General features: G+C 39.8%; 1 protein-coding gene across 1 annotated transcript in view; it reads left to right on the forward strand.

Moving 5' to 3' along the window:
- GLI3 (GLI family zinc finger 3) overlaps nt 1-19,668 on the forward strand; it is a 208,876-nt gene that overhangs the window by 117,120 nt on the left and 72,088 nt on the right. The window lies entirely within an intron of this gene.

Here is a 19,668-nt window from a genome sequence, read left to right on the forward strand (position 1 = left end):
GGTCAGAACTGTTGCATCCCAAATTTCAGCCTGAAGCCAAATTTTATAACTTGAGTTATAAACCCTTAAATTAAGGGTTTATATTTGTGATGGAATTGCTGACAGATGCTTATGTATTGTAGGACTAGCAGGCATTGCTGTAATTATGCTATCGTATCCTATCATTAAAGATTTCAATTGAAAGAGGTTTATAAATTGCTCTTCCTCTTAGATAAACCACCCTACATTAAGGCATCAACAATATGGTGCAGAATTAAATTAAAATCTCATAAAATGAAATATGTTCTGTATTAGCTGTTTGACACTTAATTTGCCTCTGAATGAGTAGAGGAAATCACAAATTAACCTGCCTTTGTTTTTCCAGCCATGGCTTATTAGGTGTTGGAACAACTGCAATTACAGCCCAATAATAACCCCCAACCCTTATGAATATGTACTGAAATGTGTCACTTTGTGTTACCAAAACCTGTTAGGGCTGTGTAGTTATCTTGGAATTTCTACAATACATCTTTGGTTTTTACTTCCAGAAGATGTATGAAACTTGAGTTGTTCTTCAGCGGCTATGGATGAATGGCTGAATTGAGGCTGGAGCTTGTGTTTTCCTTTTATTATTTTGTTTTCTCAAATTCAGTTTTAAAAAAAAATCCAGTAAACTGTAATTCAGTTTTGCCGCTTTACATTGAACTAGGAGGTTAAATTATGTGATAACACCATATGATTCAAACAAGCCAGAAGAGGCATGGCTCTAGTAATCGCGTTCCTTGCTTTGTTTATCTTAGTTGGTTTTGTTCAGCTCTTTCCTAATTTCCAAAATTGATTTCTAAAGTATGCTATTAAAGAAGAAGCTGAAGCTTATCTATGTGTTAGTCCTTGACATCTGCTCAGTCATCCATTAGAGCGTGATGCCTTCTCTGGTTGGTGCGCAGTGATCAAAATCATGCTGCTTAAGATGGTGCTTATTTGAAATTAATACCATGAGTATGCTATTTTTCTTCAAAATCCAAATCACAGATTTATTATTGGCTAACTCTTCCAGTTGCTTGATGTCTTTGGAATGAGAGTTGTTAGCAGTGAACAGAAGAAGAAGGGTGTCTTGTCTATTTTTATGACAGTACAAGTGTAAATAACTTTACAGTCCCACAACTTTTAAAATCTGTCTTAGCCAGGATGAGAGCTTTTACTTATTAATTTTAAAAAAGCTCCTAAGGCAGAGACAAAATTCTACTGATGGATTTAAATTCAGCAATTTAGAAAGCTACTGTTCTTGGCCATTCGTTCATTCCCACACTTCAAGTGAGTTGCATCAGTAGGTTTTTCCCAGTATGGTTCATTTCAAATTTGAGTTGGACAGCCTTTGAAGGTGACCTATCTGGATGTTTTCAGGTACTGTTACTGTGGCTGTGGAGGGAATACGCTCCTGCAGAGATGAGACAGGAGACAACAGTCAGGTGGCAATATCAGGAATGGCTCTGGGGCAGTGGCTTGTGTACATCTCAGAGTGGTAAATGCATGTGTTGCAGGAGGCTAGTGGAGAGTTTAAAATTTCAGGGCTGAATGTATTACAAGATGCATCATGAAGATTAGAAAACATTCATCCATTTAGTCTCCATCTCTTTCTGTTGCCATCCCCTTTTACTTTAGCTCTGGACTACACATAAGGAAGAGTGAGCAGGTAAATATAAGGGAAGGTGCACTGATGCTACTCATATGCCTACACTGGGAGGAGGCTGCCTGTGCCAGGAGGGAGTTGCAAGGTACAGATGATGTATTTTAGCTTCCTAGGATCAACGATATTCCAAGCTCCTATTTTTTCCCTAACTGCTGATTGAGACTAGCAAGTTTGGTAGTCTTATGCCCTGAAATTATGCACGTGCAGATAGCTATGCATGTGCCTAAGATGAATGCCTTGAACAGATATTTTGAACTTTCTCAGCGCTCTGGTCCTAAACCAAAGCATGTTTTGCTTGCAGTCAGCTCCAACTTGATAAAAGGGGAGTCCAGTTCTAGGATATGTTATTTCATACCTGGTTTATGCACACAACAGTTGCACATCAGGGGTGGGAAGAGAAGCAGTCAGGCCCAGACACTCAGCTTTCATCATTGTCTGATTTTGGACAATGCAGAAAAAAGAGGATGCCCAAATGTGAGAAGATTAAAGTGTATGCTCGATTATGAAATTGCTGCCACACATTTGATAGGAAGTTTACGTTTTCCCAGCCTTGTCACTGACATTATGATTTTTCTTTTCATTTTCAGTTCTAAGCTCTAACTTATTTTTAAAAATCTGAGTGTTTAAACCTCCTAAATCTTTTACCTGCTGCTTTACCTCAGTGTACCTCTAAGCTGTAGACTTGGCAAGGAGTTTGTCAGCTTGTCAGGGCATTCATTGATCCTTTCACAGTGGGAAGGAGAGCCCCACCCAGCATGAAAAACATCACTCATTGAATTGGCTTTAATTACTTTAAGACTTGGAATGGGTTTTATGGTTTAGCCAGGAGCCATCAAAGAAGAATGACTGGGAAGCTCTTGGGACATGAAAAGATGACTGTAGTTATAGCTTTCCAAAATCATCCGTGAAAGTATTTTCTTTAAACAGGAAGAAATCTTGTATTAAATAGGAAACACCCCAAGAAACCTGTCCCTGGAAGTGAAGTGCAGCATGAAGAATAAGCAGCTGCTAATAGCCCGGAGGATTTTTTATAGCAAGTCTCTGAGAAGGAATCAGCATGGTCTGGTGACTCGCTAAGAGTCAGAATTTGTTATGTGCCACAGATATGCATGTTGTAGGCTCTGCAAGCAGCTGGTATCCCTCTTTTCTTAGTGGTATTCATGGAAATAAAATACCAGGGCCAGATGCCCACACATAAACTTCAGCAGATAGTTTTCATTCAGTGCTGGACCTTTTGCAAAGCTTGGGAATAGGCTAAAACTCTGATATCTCACTCAGTGTATAGTTTTGCATCATTTAAAATAGTGAATCAATGTTTTGTTCAGCTGTTCTTTCTTGTTTGATGGTATTTACCTTAAGTTTTGCAAATCATAAATTCTCCTTTGTAAGCTTTGTAATGCTTGCAGAGTAGCTTTAGGAACAGACTGTTTTTAAAAGCTATCTGAAACTGTGAAAAGTTTGGAAAGCAGGTTAGTCGTGGCATATGTTGAATTGCAGAAAAAGAAAGGATAAGTGTTTCTCTTAAATTTTTGATTCTGAGCTACATTTTAAAGCAAAAAAAAGTAGGTTAAAGTGTGAATAAAAATAGCTAAATATTTCTGATGTAGCTGTTTTACATAAGTGCAGTTACATTCATTCATTTAGGTAAGCTGCAGTCTGGAGTTACTGCCCTGTCAATTCAACTCTTCTGTATTTCTCACTGATTTGCTCTCTCTCTTCTAGGAAAAAGTAGTATTTAGGAAAAGCTATCATTTATTTTCTGCTGAGAAATAAATTCTAGATCAAATAAGGATTCACTGCTAAAATCCATCCCCGTTTTAGGCCAGCACATTTACATGAAAGTCAACAGAATTGCCTCTAAGCACCAGATTACATTTGGTTCACATCATTCATCTGTTTCTGTGGTGGATAATGCTTTGTGACATAATCATTTTCTCTGGAGTAGCTAATTGTAATGCCAAGGAACTACAGATTTATAAAGGAGAAACAATAGCAGCAGATAAATATTGCGTTAACAGAGGCTCTTTGTTCTTTTCGTACAGCCAGCTTGATTTCGGGCTGTCTGGGGAAGTTGCAGCAATTTAAATAAGAGGAAAATTTTGGTGAGATTTTTAATGTTGAAGGAAAAGCTTGTAAAATGTAATAGTTTGTTTTGTTGAAAATCCATGGTAGAAAGTTCCCCCAAATCTTTGGTTCATGGGGTTTTTTTAATGTTGAGAAAAGCACTCAAGGGGCAGCAGCCTCCACCCCTAAATGAGCAAGATGTGCCTCCAGTGGCTGGCAGCTGGCTGACCACCTCTCTTTAGCACTCTGGAGTAGCAACAACGCACAGGGCATCCTCCCAGTGTGACACAGAGGGAGGAAAAATTGGGAAAAGCCCTTGGGAACACTCCTGATGGTCTAAAGGGGGTTGGTTGCCTCATCCCCACCTGAGACATAGAGCAGCACAGGTTTGTCCGGTGGAGCCCAGTCCAGCAAAAGGGATTCTTTAAGAGATTTTTATGGATTATGCTGTTGCAGAGGAGTAGTTCCAAGGTTTATCAGCAGTAAGGTGTCTGTCAGCACTCATCAGCACTGCCACTTAGCTGATTTACCCCATCTGGGCAGTTAACAGTCCTTAGATGGATTCTTGGCTGCCAGTGAGAAGTGGTTCCCTAAGGCGGGCTTTCAAACCAGCGTGAATTAAGGGATGATGGAAGCAAAAAGAATGGCCAGCAAAGTTATGCCTCAGGTCACTGTTCTATGTAACATTTTTCTGTAGACTGAGGAATAACTAGACATGATTTCAAGCTGTTTGGGTGCTTGCTCTGTGCAGATGTGTATAAAAGTGTGTGAATTTGTTTGTGTGTGTGTGTGTGTGCATCCTCTTTACATAGTAGAGTGAATATCTTTGCTTACATTTGTCATGGACTGAGTAATTTTAGATCTCTGCAGTTAAAACTAATGCAAAGAGCTACTCAGAGTCTGAGAAGGATGGAAATTAGAGGAAAAATGTTAACAAAGTGCTTAGAAAAAAATGTTCAATGGCAAAACCTTTGAGAACATGTGGATCATTACCTTAATTTAACATTTAAACAAAAAGATACAGAATAGCTGCAGTGCTTGAATTCTGCTGCTTGAAATTTCTATTATCTCATTCTGTTATCAGCAGCAAAGAATGCAAGCTCTAAATATAGTGCACATTCAAAGGCTCTGAGCCTGTGGTTTCTTGGACAAAATTCCTGTGTTCTTTGTGCTGTAGTCAGCAGTATTAGTCGAGTGAGCAGATATTGACTGTGGTATTCACGTGCAGTGAACCAGAAGCAAGCCAACTCTATAGAGGCTGCTGTCAAACTTGTTGCAGTAGCCTGTGAGGTACTGGACTGTGACAGACTCCTTTTTTTTCAGTACAGTTCCTCCACTCATGTTAAATCTTGCTTCAAAGAGAGCTGAAATGTTACAGTCCTAGTGGGGATTTTTCTTTTTTTTTTTTTTTTTTTTTTCTCTTTCTTTTTAAAAGCCTAACTGTGAGATTCCTGTGTTGTGAGTTGGAGGTTCCCTAAAGTTAGAGTAGGTATAAACTCCAAGAAATGTGAATGGCAAGTAGGATGTGTTGTAGGAACACAGAGCATCTTCATCACACTCTCACATAATATTTCCCCAACTCAAATGCCATCCTCCCCCAACAAAGACATCAAGTTCCAGAATCTTGGAGTATGGACTGAATGTAGTTGAGACTTTTTCTTTCCCAAAGGATGAAAAAGCAGAAGTTAAATTAATACCTTGTTTCCCTTTTTGGCACCACCTACTCATCCTACTATATTTCATATGTATATGTGTGTGTGTGTATAAGTCTGTATTTGTTTTTGTTTACATATCTGTAGCAAAACACAGGCTGTTGAATCTGTGCTTCTGAGATGTAGGAGACTTACCAGCTGTCCCTTGCATATTCTGTGTTGTGTGATGCTAGAAAAGAAAAGCCAAAGATAACCTTAGTTTCACTAAAAGGGTTGTGTTTTGTGTTCAGTGGGAGTTTCATCACTGCAGCTTGGGCCAGGCTGAGCTATCATTGATGACTGATGTTATTGATTAATAGAGAAAACAATTGAAAGAAAAATGTTCTTCTGTTTGATTTTTGCTTTTAGGATGCATGAACAAGAAATGGCTTGGGACCTTATTTCAGAGTAACATTTACATTGAAGCTGAGCCCTATGAAGTTTCCACTGAAGAGCAGGTTCTTAATCCCTTCCAGCACCGAATGTGTAGGTCTGAATTTACAATAGATTATGACTGCATTTGTAGTCAGCTTTATAGGTGCATTGGTAATTTTCTGGAGACTCTGCAGAGGTCAGATAGAGAGGCAAAACATCCTGCACCCCATGAGTCAGGAGTACAAAGCTTCTGAAGGAATGAACTAAGCTATCATCTTCTTGAAAGCATTATTTATGAGGTGTTGTGACCATTGGTGTTAAGGATCAACAGAAAATTAGGGAGTATTTCACATAAGGGAGAATTTCTAAACATATCAGATTTAAGTGGCTATCTCTTTAAAGATACACATCTTTCAGTCCTGTATCTCCTGTTGAAATTCAGCCTAGATTTATCATGCCTTTTCCACTGGCCCGTGGAAGAAAAGATTGATAGTCTAGTCCAGTTTATAGAGGCCACCAACGCAAATAGTCCCATTTAACAACATTGTAGACAGATTTGGCAGAGAGAGGAGTAGCTGAATGACCAGGGGCAATCAGGTGTTCTCTGCTTTGCCCTGGAAGATCACTATCAGCGTATATCATCAAGACAGTACCAGGAAAGCTTGTGTAGCCTGCCTCTGTCTTCGTTTGCCTTGCATGTTCCTTGGACATCAGGCTTCCATCCTGACTCCTTTTCTGGGAACTCTGTTTCTACTCCTGTGATTAGATTGAATTGCAGAGATGCTGAGGGAACAAATGTAGTTTGTGCAGGTGTGTTCCAAGCTGGCCAGGTTGTTCCCCTTAGGGATTTCATTTACACACTCAGCTACCTACTCTGTTTAGAGAACTAATAATGCTTCCAGCATATAGTTAATGCATTTACCTCAAAGATTTCAAAACTTAATTTACTACTTTTCAAAAAAACTATGAAGCCAGAATATTAATTTTCTTTTATTTTTATTGTTCAAAGTTACGTCTTTGCCCAGAAAAACATTTTTTAACTCTAGTTTTTCACACAAATAGAACAAGACTAGCAGCACAAGGACTTATCTCTTGTCTCTTTTGATGGCTATAGTGTTCCAGGTATTATATATTTACCATTTATTAGGACTAACTTGTACTCTGGACTACATAGCAGCAAAATGGCTTTCAGTGCTTGCAGGATCAAAAAGCTGGCCTGGTGGAGACAAGACTTCTCAGCCTGGCATGAGAACTGAATGTTTTCCTGATCTTCTCTGATTGCACCTCAGTCAGCTGCCATACCTGGACCTTCAGTACTGGCAGAGAAAATACAAGAAGAGGCTGTTAGCAGAATATCTTTCTTCCCCCCTTGTACCTTAGCAGCATTCACCTTTGGTGTAAGTGGTGCTTCACATATCTGTTAATCCTACTGCCCCCATGATTGTTGGCGCTGATCGGTGACTTGCTCACCTGCTGTTCGTGGAGGTGCTTGGAGGATGGGAGAAGCTTGGAAGTCATGTTTTCATAAGGTCACCACTTGACTTCAGTCCTGGGTGCAGCTTAAATGTGTACTGTACATCTGATATTGTTCACTCACATGCACTCTCAAAATTGCTTTTCTTGCCCAAATCATGTATTTGCCTAGAGGAAGGAGGGGGAGGATGCATTTCAGAAAATAATCTGAATGTGTTATAGAGAAATGTATATATATGTATATATATATATATAATTTTATTCAGGAGTTTCTGTAGATTTGTATAATCTATTTTTTTTCTGCTGCATGTAGTTTTAGATGAGAAATTCTAGCTGATATACTGTTCAGTAACAGTCACTAATCCCTGTGAATATCAATTTTGGGCTGTCTGTTGATGTTAGTACAGAGGTTTGAAGCAAATCCAACCATACCTCAACAGAAATGATTAATGCTGAACCTTCACATCACTGTTTTGTCAGGACTGTAGTCCTGTAAAGTTAGAATTTTAGTCAAATGTTCCCTTCACAATTAAACATGGGTAGCAAGTACAATAGGAGAAATATTCAGTCCCTGAATTTCTCTTTTGTTATTGCCAACTTGGTTTTGTTTTAAACAGTGAAGTTATTGTTTTATTATGTAAAAGAATTAAAGAAAATATTTCTTTCTTCCCCAAATCCCAGTTTTGTAATATTGTGACTTATGGTAGGCACTGGAAACGAAAGGGTTTGTTTTGGTTTGATTTTGAATTTGGGAAAAGAGTGTTTCACAGAACAGATGTTGAGGACAGTGTCAGTCTTCACTTGAGGTAATGTGAGAAGCTTTTCAGGTGCTTTTGGAACACCTGCCTTAATGGGAGGAAGGAGTTAAGGGCAGAAGAGAGGCTAAAATTTGCTGGAACAACGGTGTGCTTAGTATTCTTGAGTTTGAGGTTGGGAGTGTTTAGAAAAATCATAAGTGAATGAATAAGATGTGGAGAAATATTCCAAAGTACTAAAAGTGATAAAATCTTCATTCTCTAAAAATAAAAAAGCCATTAAATTATGAGAGCAATAACACATTAATTAAAAATACTATTTTGCAAGAGAACAAACTATTTGCAAAATTCATGTATAAGTTGATTTCAATTTTTAATTTTACTGTCATGGGTCATACCCATCACAAGAAGAACTTCCCGTAATTTGCACATGAGTTTTGTTAAGATTTAGGACAAGCTTCAAGCTCTTCGCTCTGGTCAGATAATCCCCCCGGTGGATGCAGTAATCTGGTCCTCACACTGTGGGAGTGGATCCTAATTAGCAATGCTGTTTTTCCATGGGGAGTGTTGCTGCACACAGGCAGGAGCACTCTTAGCATGCAGACTGCATCCTCTTATCTGTGAATGGTAGAGAGAGAAATGAGGAGTAATTGCAGAAACGATTTCTCTCTTAGCTTTGTACTGTTTGGTTGTTTTTCTCCCAAACATGCATGCATGGATGTATGTGTACTTTCTCTGTCCTGCATAAAAGCATCAAGGTTATTTTTAAAGACATGCAGTATTTTCTGAGTGTTTTTGAACCAGTACACTATTTACCAGTATATTACTTTTATAGAGGTTGTCTTTGATGATTTTTTTTGTTATGTGTGCCCACTGAAGTTTCAGTGTACTCAAGCATTAGAAAAGCCACTATTCGAGTGTCTTTGTTTTCTTTGTTGAGCTGTTTATTTTGCTTTCTTCCCACACAGTTCCCGGGCCTCGCTCTGACAACTGCTTTTCTGCATGAATTACATTCCTCGGGGCCGCAAGTCTCCTAATTCTTCCAGTCGATTTGATTCCTGCCTGTGTGATTAGTCCTCTGCTCCAACACACAGTTGGTCTTTGCCAAGCAGGCTGCTTGCTAAGTGCCTTTAACATGAAGACCTAACTACATTTTTTAACCTCATTAGTGTGTAGGGCACTGCTTCATTCTGGCTTAATAACATGGCCACTATTGAATCATCACTTGCTCTAAAACAGGTTACAAAAAGGTTACCTAAGTTGTCTGGTTTTTCTTTTTTTTATGACTGTGCTTTTGCTGGGGAAGTTTCTTTCAGCTCATATCCATTTTTTAGCATGTAAGTTGATTTTTCGAAAGGAGACCCATAGATTCTACTGAGGTAGATTTATGATGTTAAGAAATTTTATATTTGTATGTTCAAAAAGAATCACAACACCTATTTGGAAATAGCAAAACTAAGTAATAAAACCAGTTGGAAAATGTGGCTTTGGAAAAAAAAGAGAATAATGCTTAGGGGGAAAATTTCCTACTTGTTTCAGCTTTAGAATTATAAAGGCTTCATTCTCATTCATTCATTCAGTTTAAACACGGGCTTTTCACTATAGTGCTGGATTTACAGCAATGCAGCCACAGTCTGCATTTGTCTCATGGTTCAATTTTTAGCTGAATGTATTGCCACTAAAATTTAGATTTGAGTTGCAGTTGTGTATAAACTTGAATGGAAAAGACATTCCCAGGCTTCCAAATGTTGTAAAGGCAAGAGAAAAGTTTCCTGAGAAGACAGTATCACCGGAGAGCTGGGGGAAGAAAGCAGGCAGTGGGTCACATGCCACTTGTGATGGTGCATTTGTGCAGTTGCATAGCACAGCCACTCAGAGGGTGAGACTTCATGATTAATGGTGTTTATTCTTGACAGAAGCCTCCTTTATTTATCTGCAATACAGTTTAGTGATTTTATCAGTCACCTGAATGAAAAATATTCAGTCATACCAATATTGCAGTGTAAATTGAGTAGAGTCACTTTTTATTATATCTTTCAGCCTTATCATCTGCACAGTAATTTTCTAGCAGGGGTTTGATATAGAAAGGCTGGATTTAGCTGTACTTGACACAAAGCCTCTTCAATTTCCTCTAAAAGTTCAGGCTACTCTTAGAAATGTGTGTGTGTGTGTGTATATATATATATATAAAATATATATATATAACCCTCTTATCCAAGCAATTTCAGTATTTGGAAGAATAAAGATAAAATGTGCAAACCTGGATGTGAGAAATGTTGTTCCTATGAAAACATCTAATAGCTCTGAAGCCACTAGTGAAATGCTCTTTAGTGTTTAAGCTTGTAGCTTAGTGCAGTTCTTTTTGCATGGCTACGTAGTCTGACTTTCTTCTAATCAATCATCATCCAACTCCAATCAGCATACAGGCAGAGCCTATCGTTCATCCTGGGTGTAATTTCAGAGTTGAGGACTATAATGGCCACATACAGCACATTAGTCACTGCGATAACAGCTAGTGGCACTCCTGAGGAAGGGGGAGGATGGGGAAGAAGAGGAATAAAATTCTTCTCATTCTCACAGTGCATTAGTGAAATAGGAGCAAATGTTAAACAAATGTTTATTCAATTAGTTGACTTAACAGCATTAAGTGTGAGAAAGCTTCTGACACTCCTTTGACCCACTTTTTCTGAGAGAGGAGAGGAGTGGCAAGGGAGGCAAGAAAGGGGTACATTAATGCAGTCTAGATTTATAGATTTATATATGTCCACATACCCATATGATGGTGCCTCTGGTTAAACACTGGAAGGGATGGCAGACTCTGCCTTGTAGCCTAGAGGAGGCTAAAATTTGAATAGCAGATGGGACCACCTTTGGGGCATTGAAAGAGAATTGCAGAGCAGAGAAGTTTGCTGTAGGAATGCAGCTGGTAATTTCGCTGCCCAGTCTGCTATTACTAACAACAGATAATGAGTTGGCTGTAGAGCTTTTAGATTTTTCTGCTGCGCTTTGTGCTACAGTGTAGTTTGAAGAGGATATAGTGTGTAGAGGTCGATAGCAATCTTATTCAGATAACACTTTCTTGTCCCGTGCATCTGTTTTATATTCATAATGATGACTTCTGCATCAAATGCAACATTGCTTCATTATCCTCCATATATTAATGTACAAGTCAGTACATTACATTCCCAAGTCAGTAAACTTGGAACCAGCTGGACAGGGGAGGAAAAAATTTACCAGTGCTGAGGTTGGGCTGTCCTATTAAGATATAAGGTCTTACTTTACTTATGATTCAGTGCAAGCTGAGCAAAACAAGGGAGTGCCTGGGTAAGGCTCTAGCAGAAGCAAGTGATGGAAGTCACATTAGCATTGCATTTATTTACTGTTTACGTTACTGCAGTGTCCAACAGCTCTGTGCAGGATCGGAGCTCTGCTGAGTATTGTGCAAATACAATGAGCTCTGCCAGGAAGAGCTCAAAGTCAGACCTCTTTGGCAAATGAACTCTGGTGAGTCAGCTCTGATGGCCTCAGGGTTTACCAGCCCCAGCTGTTTCCTCACCCTGGGGATTATCCTTGCTCCCTAAGCAGGATTGTGTGCCTTTTCCCCATTTACAGTCTTACAGCTTTGCTCTGGCTTCCTGAAACTGGGCGATGAAGTGGCCAGAGGCAGAAGTGTTCTGCCTGGGAGGGGCACCAGCTGGGTATTAGGAGGCTTACACAGCTGCCACAAAATTTGCCAGATAACATCTGGTAGAAGTCTAGAATGGGCAAGTGGCATTTGCAGGGAGTAGTTACTGTTGGCTACTTTTCTGTATATTTGCGTCCTTTGAACAAGGAAAGAAATTGCCAAGTAAATCTATATAATCGTACCCCAGTCACTGATTTCTTTGCAGCAGCATCCTGAGAAGGATTTGGAGAAAGGAGAGGAAAGCGGGGATGCTCCGTATTGCAAAGGCCAAGGGACAGTGTTTCAGAGCAGTGCCAGGAGGAAGCAACAGTGGTGGGTGGATGGAAGGAAGAGGAAAAGAAGAGGCAGGTTGTTGAGGGGAGATCACTCGCATGTCAGGAAGAGAACAAGGAGACTCTTGACTTGAGTCAAGACTTGACTTGAGAAATACTGGGAGACAGTATTTACTTATTTATTTATTTACGTTTTTCATAACAAAGGAAATTAAACAGTCAAAACTGTATCAGCTACGCATTTAAGGAATGCATGTCAAGACTCTCATGTCAAGACTGTATCACCAGAAGCAGCAGTTACTTGCTGTAGTCAGTACAAGTGTTACTATGGGCTGGAGGTCACCAGTGTTACAGCTGACTTTATGTAAGCAGAATTCTGTTAAATAATAGAATGAATAGTCATTGCTTTTGATGGTATAAACTATTCTTGAGGAAATCCACAAGCTGATAGTTGAGTTATTTAGGAAGTCTAAAAAGTAGCAGACAGTGTATGTAAAAAACCTGGGTCTATGTTCAGGCAGCCCGTCAGTTGAAAAATAGGAATACAGTCATTGACTAAGGATTTAGTGCTTGATTAATGTAGTCAATTTTTAACTGTAACTACATAATGTTAACACTTCCCAAAGAAGGAAAGGGGAACCAGAGTAATATTCTTTTGCTGCCGGTCATTGCCTAATTGTCATGCACATTTCCTGAACCATGAACATCTCTTGTACAGTCAGTCATTTGTGTCCTTTTTCTTTTTTTTTTTTTTTTTCCTTGCAATGATGCCTTTTAACTTTATGTGGGAGAAACTTCTTATTCTAACCCCAAGTGAGGTTTTTGTATATTTTAGGAATTTACATACCAGAACTGCACACATTTTGTAAGGCATTGTCCTTGCCTCAGTGAGGAAATATTCATAACATAGGATCTCTTGTTACGACCTTCGCACTGTAGATACTGAACATTTTCCAAGTGCTTTACCACAGTTTTAAAGATGGGAAAACAGTGGATCAGGAAACAACAAACCCATACAAGGTAGACAACAGATAAATGATGGAAACCAAACCAGAGCCTGTCTACCTCAGCTATATCTACCTGATCGAGCTTCTGTGTGAACTACATAGGCATGGACCCACTCATGATTTATTTGAACTGAAGGAAAGATTGCTATTAACTCAGATTCTGTGACTTACTTCCCTCTGCTGACTACAGTTCCAGTGTGGATTTTGGAGGAAATGTGAGCAAGTATTCACTAGGTGTTGAAACATGGAAAATGTTACAGGAAATCAAGAGAGATTTTTTGTATTAGGACTTTAAAAACATGCTCATGTTGTCCTTTTTCTTGATTTTCACAATTAAGAAAATACAGTTAACAGTGCTTACTCTTTTGCAGTACTTGAGCTGTTTATATGAAGTGTGCTCTGACATTTCCATGTATTCAAATAATTCTTTAAATGTTCATAATTACTTGCCTAGTTTTCCAAAGTCCAGGAATGTGATATAGCAGTTTTGAGGCAGTGAGTGATTCCAGTGCAGCAGAGTGTCTATTTGAAGCTGGAATTTCTGAAAAAAATTAGGTATTAAAAATTATATTATTGATTTCCCATACTATGTATTTATAGGTGTGATTGTTTACCTGTTCAATGAGAAGTGAAAAGAGAAAAGGAATGTGTATTGCACTTTGCATTTTAAAAATGCTCAGTGCTGGCCTCAGTCTCCTTACATTGAAATCTCAGAGCTTAACTTGATTAATATACAAACCTTTTATTAGCCAGTTGCTGTCTGCTGGTGCTGAAAGGTCAGTCTGTACAAGCAACTATGGTATTAAATAAACAACAGAAATTTAACATGGGTGATATTACCAAAGGAATTGAGCCACATGCTTTAGAATAGGAGTCACCACATACCAAGAAAGTCCTTGTTTGTTCATCTTCCAGGTTCTACTAGAAATAAATGTTAATCTTTTGTGGGCAGATGTCAGACAGTTACTGCAGAAAAAAAAAAAAAGAAAAAGATAAAACGAAAGTATCAGAGGCAGTTTAATGAGTTTAATATTTTTCAGTTCTCCAAGCAGGACTAAATTGAGCAGGTATCAGAGAAACAGTGTGGATATCATTGGTATGAGAGTTATGCCATCAACGCTTGCTTCAGCATTGAATAACGTACTGTTAAATGATTAAATATCGAGGTTTGAACTTTGACATGTTCATAATATAACAAGATGGATGAAAAGGCAATAATAAATTAGGTTATGTTACAATATTTCATCCCACTTCGGTGACAAGCTTTGTTCTGTGAGATAGATTATTGTTCCATCTGTAACCTCAGCTCAGTGTCATATTTACAGTGTTATAGTTAAGGATCACTTGCTGTTTTCAATATAAATGTATTTTTCAACAGATTCATAAAAGAGCCATTTAAAATTTTATCAGGACAAAACTTGGCATTAAGATTTCCAGTTCTGGAGTTATAGTTTCCTTTAAAATCAGAAAGAGCTTAAATCACCGTGATTTTTTTTTTTTTAAGATAGGTTGTGCTTAGAAGAGGTTTTTGTCCAAGCACAGCTTAAAGTTATTTGGAAAGCATTTATGACAGATCTCTGACACAAAACCAACTTCAAAAATAGTAGTCTCGATTTTCCTGTGGCACAGACCTTTGTGGCTGTTCTGAGTGGCTTTACATCTGCCTCCAGAAAACATTGTTATTGAAGAGTGCTTGTGACAAGCGTTGTACTATGGGGGTAGTACTATGCCTTGGGACCTCCTGTAGTTTTCACAGTAGCAAGAGATAGAAGAACAGGGACAATTTGCACTTTATTGGTGTTTTGGCATGTATTAAAACAATTCAAAGCAAGTAAGTACCCTGAGGCCACTAATTGGTTATAATTGTCCTGAGCGGCCTCACTGGAGACCTCTACCAACACTTCATGCATCCAGGAACTCCTTTTTAGGAGAGCTGCCTGACCTGTGTTCTAAGTAGTGCCAGTTTCTGGTCCTGCTCCTGAAGGAGCAGGAGCTCAGGATCTGCACTGTAAGGAGCTGAACTCAGGATCTGCACTGTAAGGAGCTGTTCTGGATAGAGCCCTCCAAACCATGGTGGAACTTGTCTCCCGACCTGTCTTTGTCCCTGTCTCCTTCTACTCTTGACTGGCACAACCCAGATCTGGTTTGTCACTTTGCCTTGTCTCAAACTGCTGATTGACTGTGTTAGTAACACGTGGCTCTGGGCGCTCAGATCTGATGACATGGAGTGCATTGCCCATGCCTGACTCTTGGCTTCCATTTCCTTAGGGAGCAGCTGGGCTTTGCTGTTCCCCAGCATCCTGAACCGAGTCTCTTTTCTTTCCATCCCCTCCTCCTCCTCAATTCCTTACTCAGTTACATGCATGAATCCATGTAAGATAGTTTCATGGACTTCGGGCTGATCCTCTAATCCCATCAGTAGAGCGCTGAGAGAGTGGCTGAAAGGACCCCCAGTCAACAAGCTCTGTGCTGGCTTACCTACCCAGGGCTTTCAGCACTAGTCAGAGCCAGGCAGCAATATTTCACCTCAAGTTAGCTGTTCCATTAATACCAAAGAAAGGGATGGGATTTAAATTTGAGCAATCTTATCTTCCTCTTTGTAAAACTGGCTAATGCTAAAGTACAAAAAACAGCTGGAAATATGTGGTAGGAGTCCCTGTATCTCAGGTTTTTTCTGCTGATAGAAAGAATGTGTGATCCTTTCAAGATAATACTAAGTAATGATCTGTGCATGCAGATCATTTTGAAATATGTGTAACTTGCTCATGCTTGCCTCATCAACTCTCAGATTCTCATCATCTTCCTTCACCAGTTAAAAAAGAGCTGTAGGGGCTGGAAAGGGAATTACACTTGATTCAGTTTTTGTGGTGGTTAAAATCCAAACCTGCTGCTAGTCAGTCTTGTGCAGGGTTCATCTATTGCAGCTGTAAGCAACAAAACAAAATGACACACTGGTTCTCATGAGTAATAACTGAAATCTTACAGATAGCTCACCTGTGGTTCTGCAGTGGTCAGAAAAAAAACACATTTTTAAAAAAAAAGCAGCTTCACACATACTATGATTTTCCCTACAACTGATGCTGTTCACAGCTGCTGGTGTGACTAAGTAACTTTTTAAGACTGTGCGGACACCTCTGCAACAATTCATCAAAATAGTGTCATGACTAATAGGAAAAAATACACCTCTTCACCCTTACACCGATCTCCCTGCCTCGGCAACATGTTCCATTCACAAGCTGAGTAGTTGAGATTCCCCAGAGTATCGGAGTTGGGACAGGAAGAAGCTGGCAAGCTGGATATGGGTGGGGAGTGGAAAGTCCTGTGTTAGATATGGAAGCTGTGTGGCACTCATGATGTTTCAACACCTTAGCAGTGAACAGGAAGGCCTTCTAGACAGAAAGGAGGAGATGCCTTCACAGCTAACCCTGTTCTCTGTTCCTTCTCATTTACATCAGGGTTGCAGATCCATTCAAGGTTAATTGAGAAAACAATAAAATCATCTAATGTGCCAGGATAAAAATTAGTGGTGAAACACAGCCACAAGATCTCTTTTACCCACAAACCTGGAGACCTTCAACTATGTCTTAAAAGTGTGATCAGCTTTGTATGAAATTTGAATTGAGTTTGCAGGGTCTCTAGAACTAGACACAGAGGTCCTGACTCAGAAAAGAGCATACGTCTGCTTTGCTCCCTCCCTTAAGTGGTCTGAATGTTGTATAACAGAAGAACCCCTGCACAGAGAAAATGCAGGGCAAGTTCTGCCTTCCTGTGATTTACAGGCAAGGCATAAATTGTCAAGTGGTATCACTGAAAATCTCCTTGCCTCTTCTCATGCTGAAGCCTCATTGCATCCCCATGAAGCAGCCTCAGACCCAAGGGTGAACACCATTGAACAGGATACATGGCTAGGTTGCAGGATACTGGGCTGAAGGGTCCTGAGTTTGGAGGAGGGTCCCCAGCTTCTTTCCCTGCTCATGACAGCAGAGTTGGACTAGATGACCTGTAAAAATACCTCCAATCCAAACCATTGTATTAATCTATACATGTGAAATAAAAATTATGGGGATGGACTGCCATCCACATCTAGATATTTGATTTGTTTGTCACTGAATGAGTCTCTGCAGAGCCACTCCTGGGCTGTACTGTTTGCTGTTTACAGGACAAAAGTCATTCTTTATTGGTACACAGTGAAGTTGTGAAGCAACAGTAAGGGTGTTTGGCAGCACCCTTTCTAAAAGCTGCATTTTAGTTTGAAGGAGGGAGTTACTACTTGTGAAAGATGTTTACAGTGAAGTTCGATCACAGAGGGGAAAGAAGGATATGTGATGTTTATTGGAAAAAATCAGGATGACTCAAATTGTGAGACCGAGAGCAGATGAAGAAGGCATGAGGGAAAATTAATCTGTAGGGAATGGAGGGTCTTGGGAACACAGAGGAGTGAAAGAAATCCAGACTGAAAGTGAGCACAGAAGTTAGCAGCATGTTAAAATCAGGCGCTTGAGAGAAATTAGGGAACATCAGACTCCAGAGCTGGGAATTCCTTGTGGAATCTGATGACTCCATATTTTGCCTCAGATAATACTGTTTACATGCCTGCTGTTGATTGATATTACCCAGGTCAGTGTCCTTTCCCTAGCATCCTAGGAAAACTGAGGAGCTCAGAAGAGTGGAGAAAGAAAGAGGTAGGGCTGAGGAGGAGAAGAGTGGCTGAGTCCTGGTGTCCTTGAATGGCTCTTGTTGGATCTGGAGGGAGAAGCTGACAGCCTGGCTCTTAATCTTGCTCCTGCAGCAGCATTTGGCTGTTGGCCAGCTGGAGAGTGAATCACAGAGGCCGATACAGACTTTCAGCCTTCTTGCATAAGCATTTAAAGAGTTTTCTGTTCAATATGCACCAGATAAGGCCAGGGCCCCAGCCTGCCTGGATGATCTTCATGTTTCTAACTATGAGTTGGGATCACATTAAAAAAGAATCACTTGTAAAATGACATCCAAACTTAGTTTCTTCGTTATTCTTGTATTAAATTTGCTGTACTATTGTATTTTCCTCACTGCCAGGATAGGAAATTCACTCTGTAATGTGATACTCAGCTGTAGTACTTTTGCTTCCTGCATCACCATGATTTTTAAAGCTCTTACCTACCAAACTTGGCCTCAAAGGGAATCAGGAGACAACGAATATTTCATGTCTGGTGGAATTTCATAGTACCAAGATAAAAGATGCACTTCCACTGTAAAACAAAGGTACTTTAGAACCATGCAGACAAAAAGTTCTCTGAGGAAAGGAGATGTCTGGTTTGCACAGTGGTGGAAAGTGACTTCTGGTTTCAGGTTCTCAGTGCATTTCAAATCTGGTGAAGGCGTGCTAGTGAGTGGCTTAGGTTTACGTGGATCACTTGCTTCGATGCCAGAGGAGTGACCACACTGTTGGTACCTGCTGCTAGCACAAAATGCTGTTCATTTAACAAACTTTGGAGCATGGAGGTATTTTCATACAGGAAGGCTTAACAGGCTTACCGTGCAGAAAGCTCTTGGAGGGTGAGAAACACAAAAAAGGTCAAATAGAGAAAGGAAAAGAGGGAGAAAAACACATCAGGAGAAATCTTCATTCCTCACATTTTACAAGCCCTCATGGATTTAGTGGCAGGGAAGCTGGCGTCACCTTAGGAATTCATGTCTTTGATCATTGTCCCACTCATGTGCTAGCATTTCCGAGCTGATGGCAGGGCAGAATTGGCTCCTATGTAAGATTATGTTCTGTTGGCCTTTTAGGTGATGACAACTACCTCCATTGATCATGGTATGTGTATGTTAAAGGGGGAAAAAATACATTTCTTGTTTGATTACTCTTTGTAAGCCAACAGCATCAAAGGAACAGACTGCCCTCACTGCTCTCACAGCTGCTGCCTGTGTCTGTGCTGTATATATGCTAAATTAATTGGAAAAACAGGGACAAAAAGGCATTTAGTTCGGGTCAGCCAGTTGGACTACAGCAAATGCATGACAGGCTTAATCATTGTTTTTTGCCAAAGAGCAGGTTGGCAAGGGCAGGCACTCCAACCGCTTCTGATGAAATTTGAACTTTTTCCAGTGCCTTTGGAGATGGGATGCTTGAGAGAAAAGTCTCCAAGCAGAACCCAGATGCTGTTGTATCGACAGGCTGGGATGATGGGGAGAGTTATGGTGGGTTATTTATCTTTTGTCAGGTGTGAACTCAGCTTTCAGCCTTGGTTCATCACACATAGCATGAGAGGGCACCAAGCTTTCCTTTCACAAAAACGATGTAGTTAATTAATAGGGCCTTGTTAAAAAACATTGGTCACTGGTGCCATATTAAAACACACATATGCAGCAGTCTTTCTTCCTCTGCCACCAGGTTTTGTGCATTTTTCATGGGAAGGGACAGCAACAACAAAAAAAAAAGTGCTCCAAAGGACCCATCTGTCTTAATGGCTTGCAAAATTTGGGACTCCTGAAGTGATTTCTATATACACATGCTATCATGCACTTTCAGAAAGAGTAAGCTGGCAAATGAATGGCATGTGTGCAGTGTGGCTCTCGAAGCTCCATTTTCAATACCCACGTGGTTTTGAAGATGTAAATGATTCTGAATCTCAGTACGTATTTCATATTGCAGTAAGAATTACTATTAATACAGTGTGCATATTTTGCACTAATTG

This window comes from Zosterops lateralis (assembly GCF_965231275.1).
Source record: "Zosterops lateralis genome assembly, chromosome: 1".
Taxonomy (NCBI): domain Eukaryota; kingdom Metazoa; phylum Chordata; class Aves; order Passeriformes; family Zosteropidae; genus Zosterops; species Zosterops lateralis.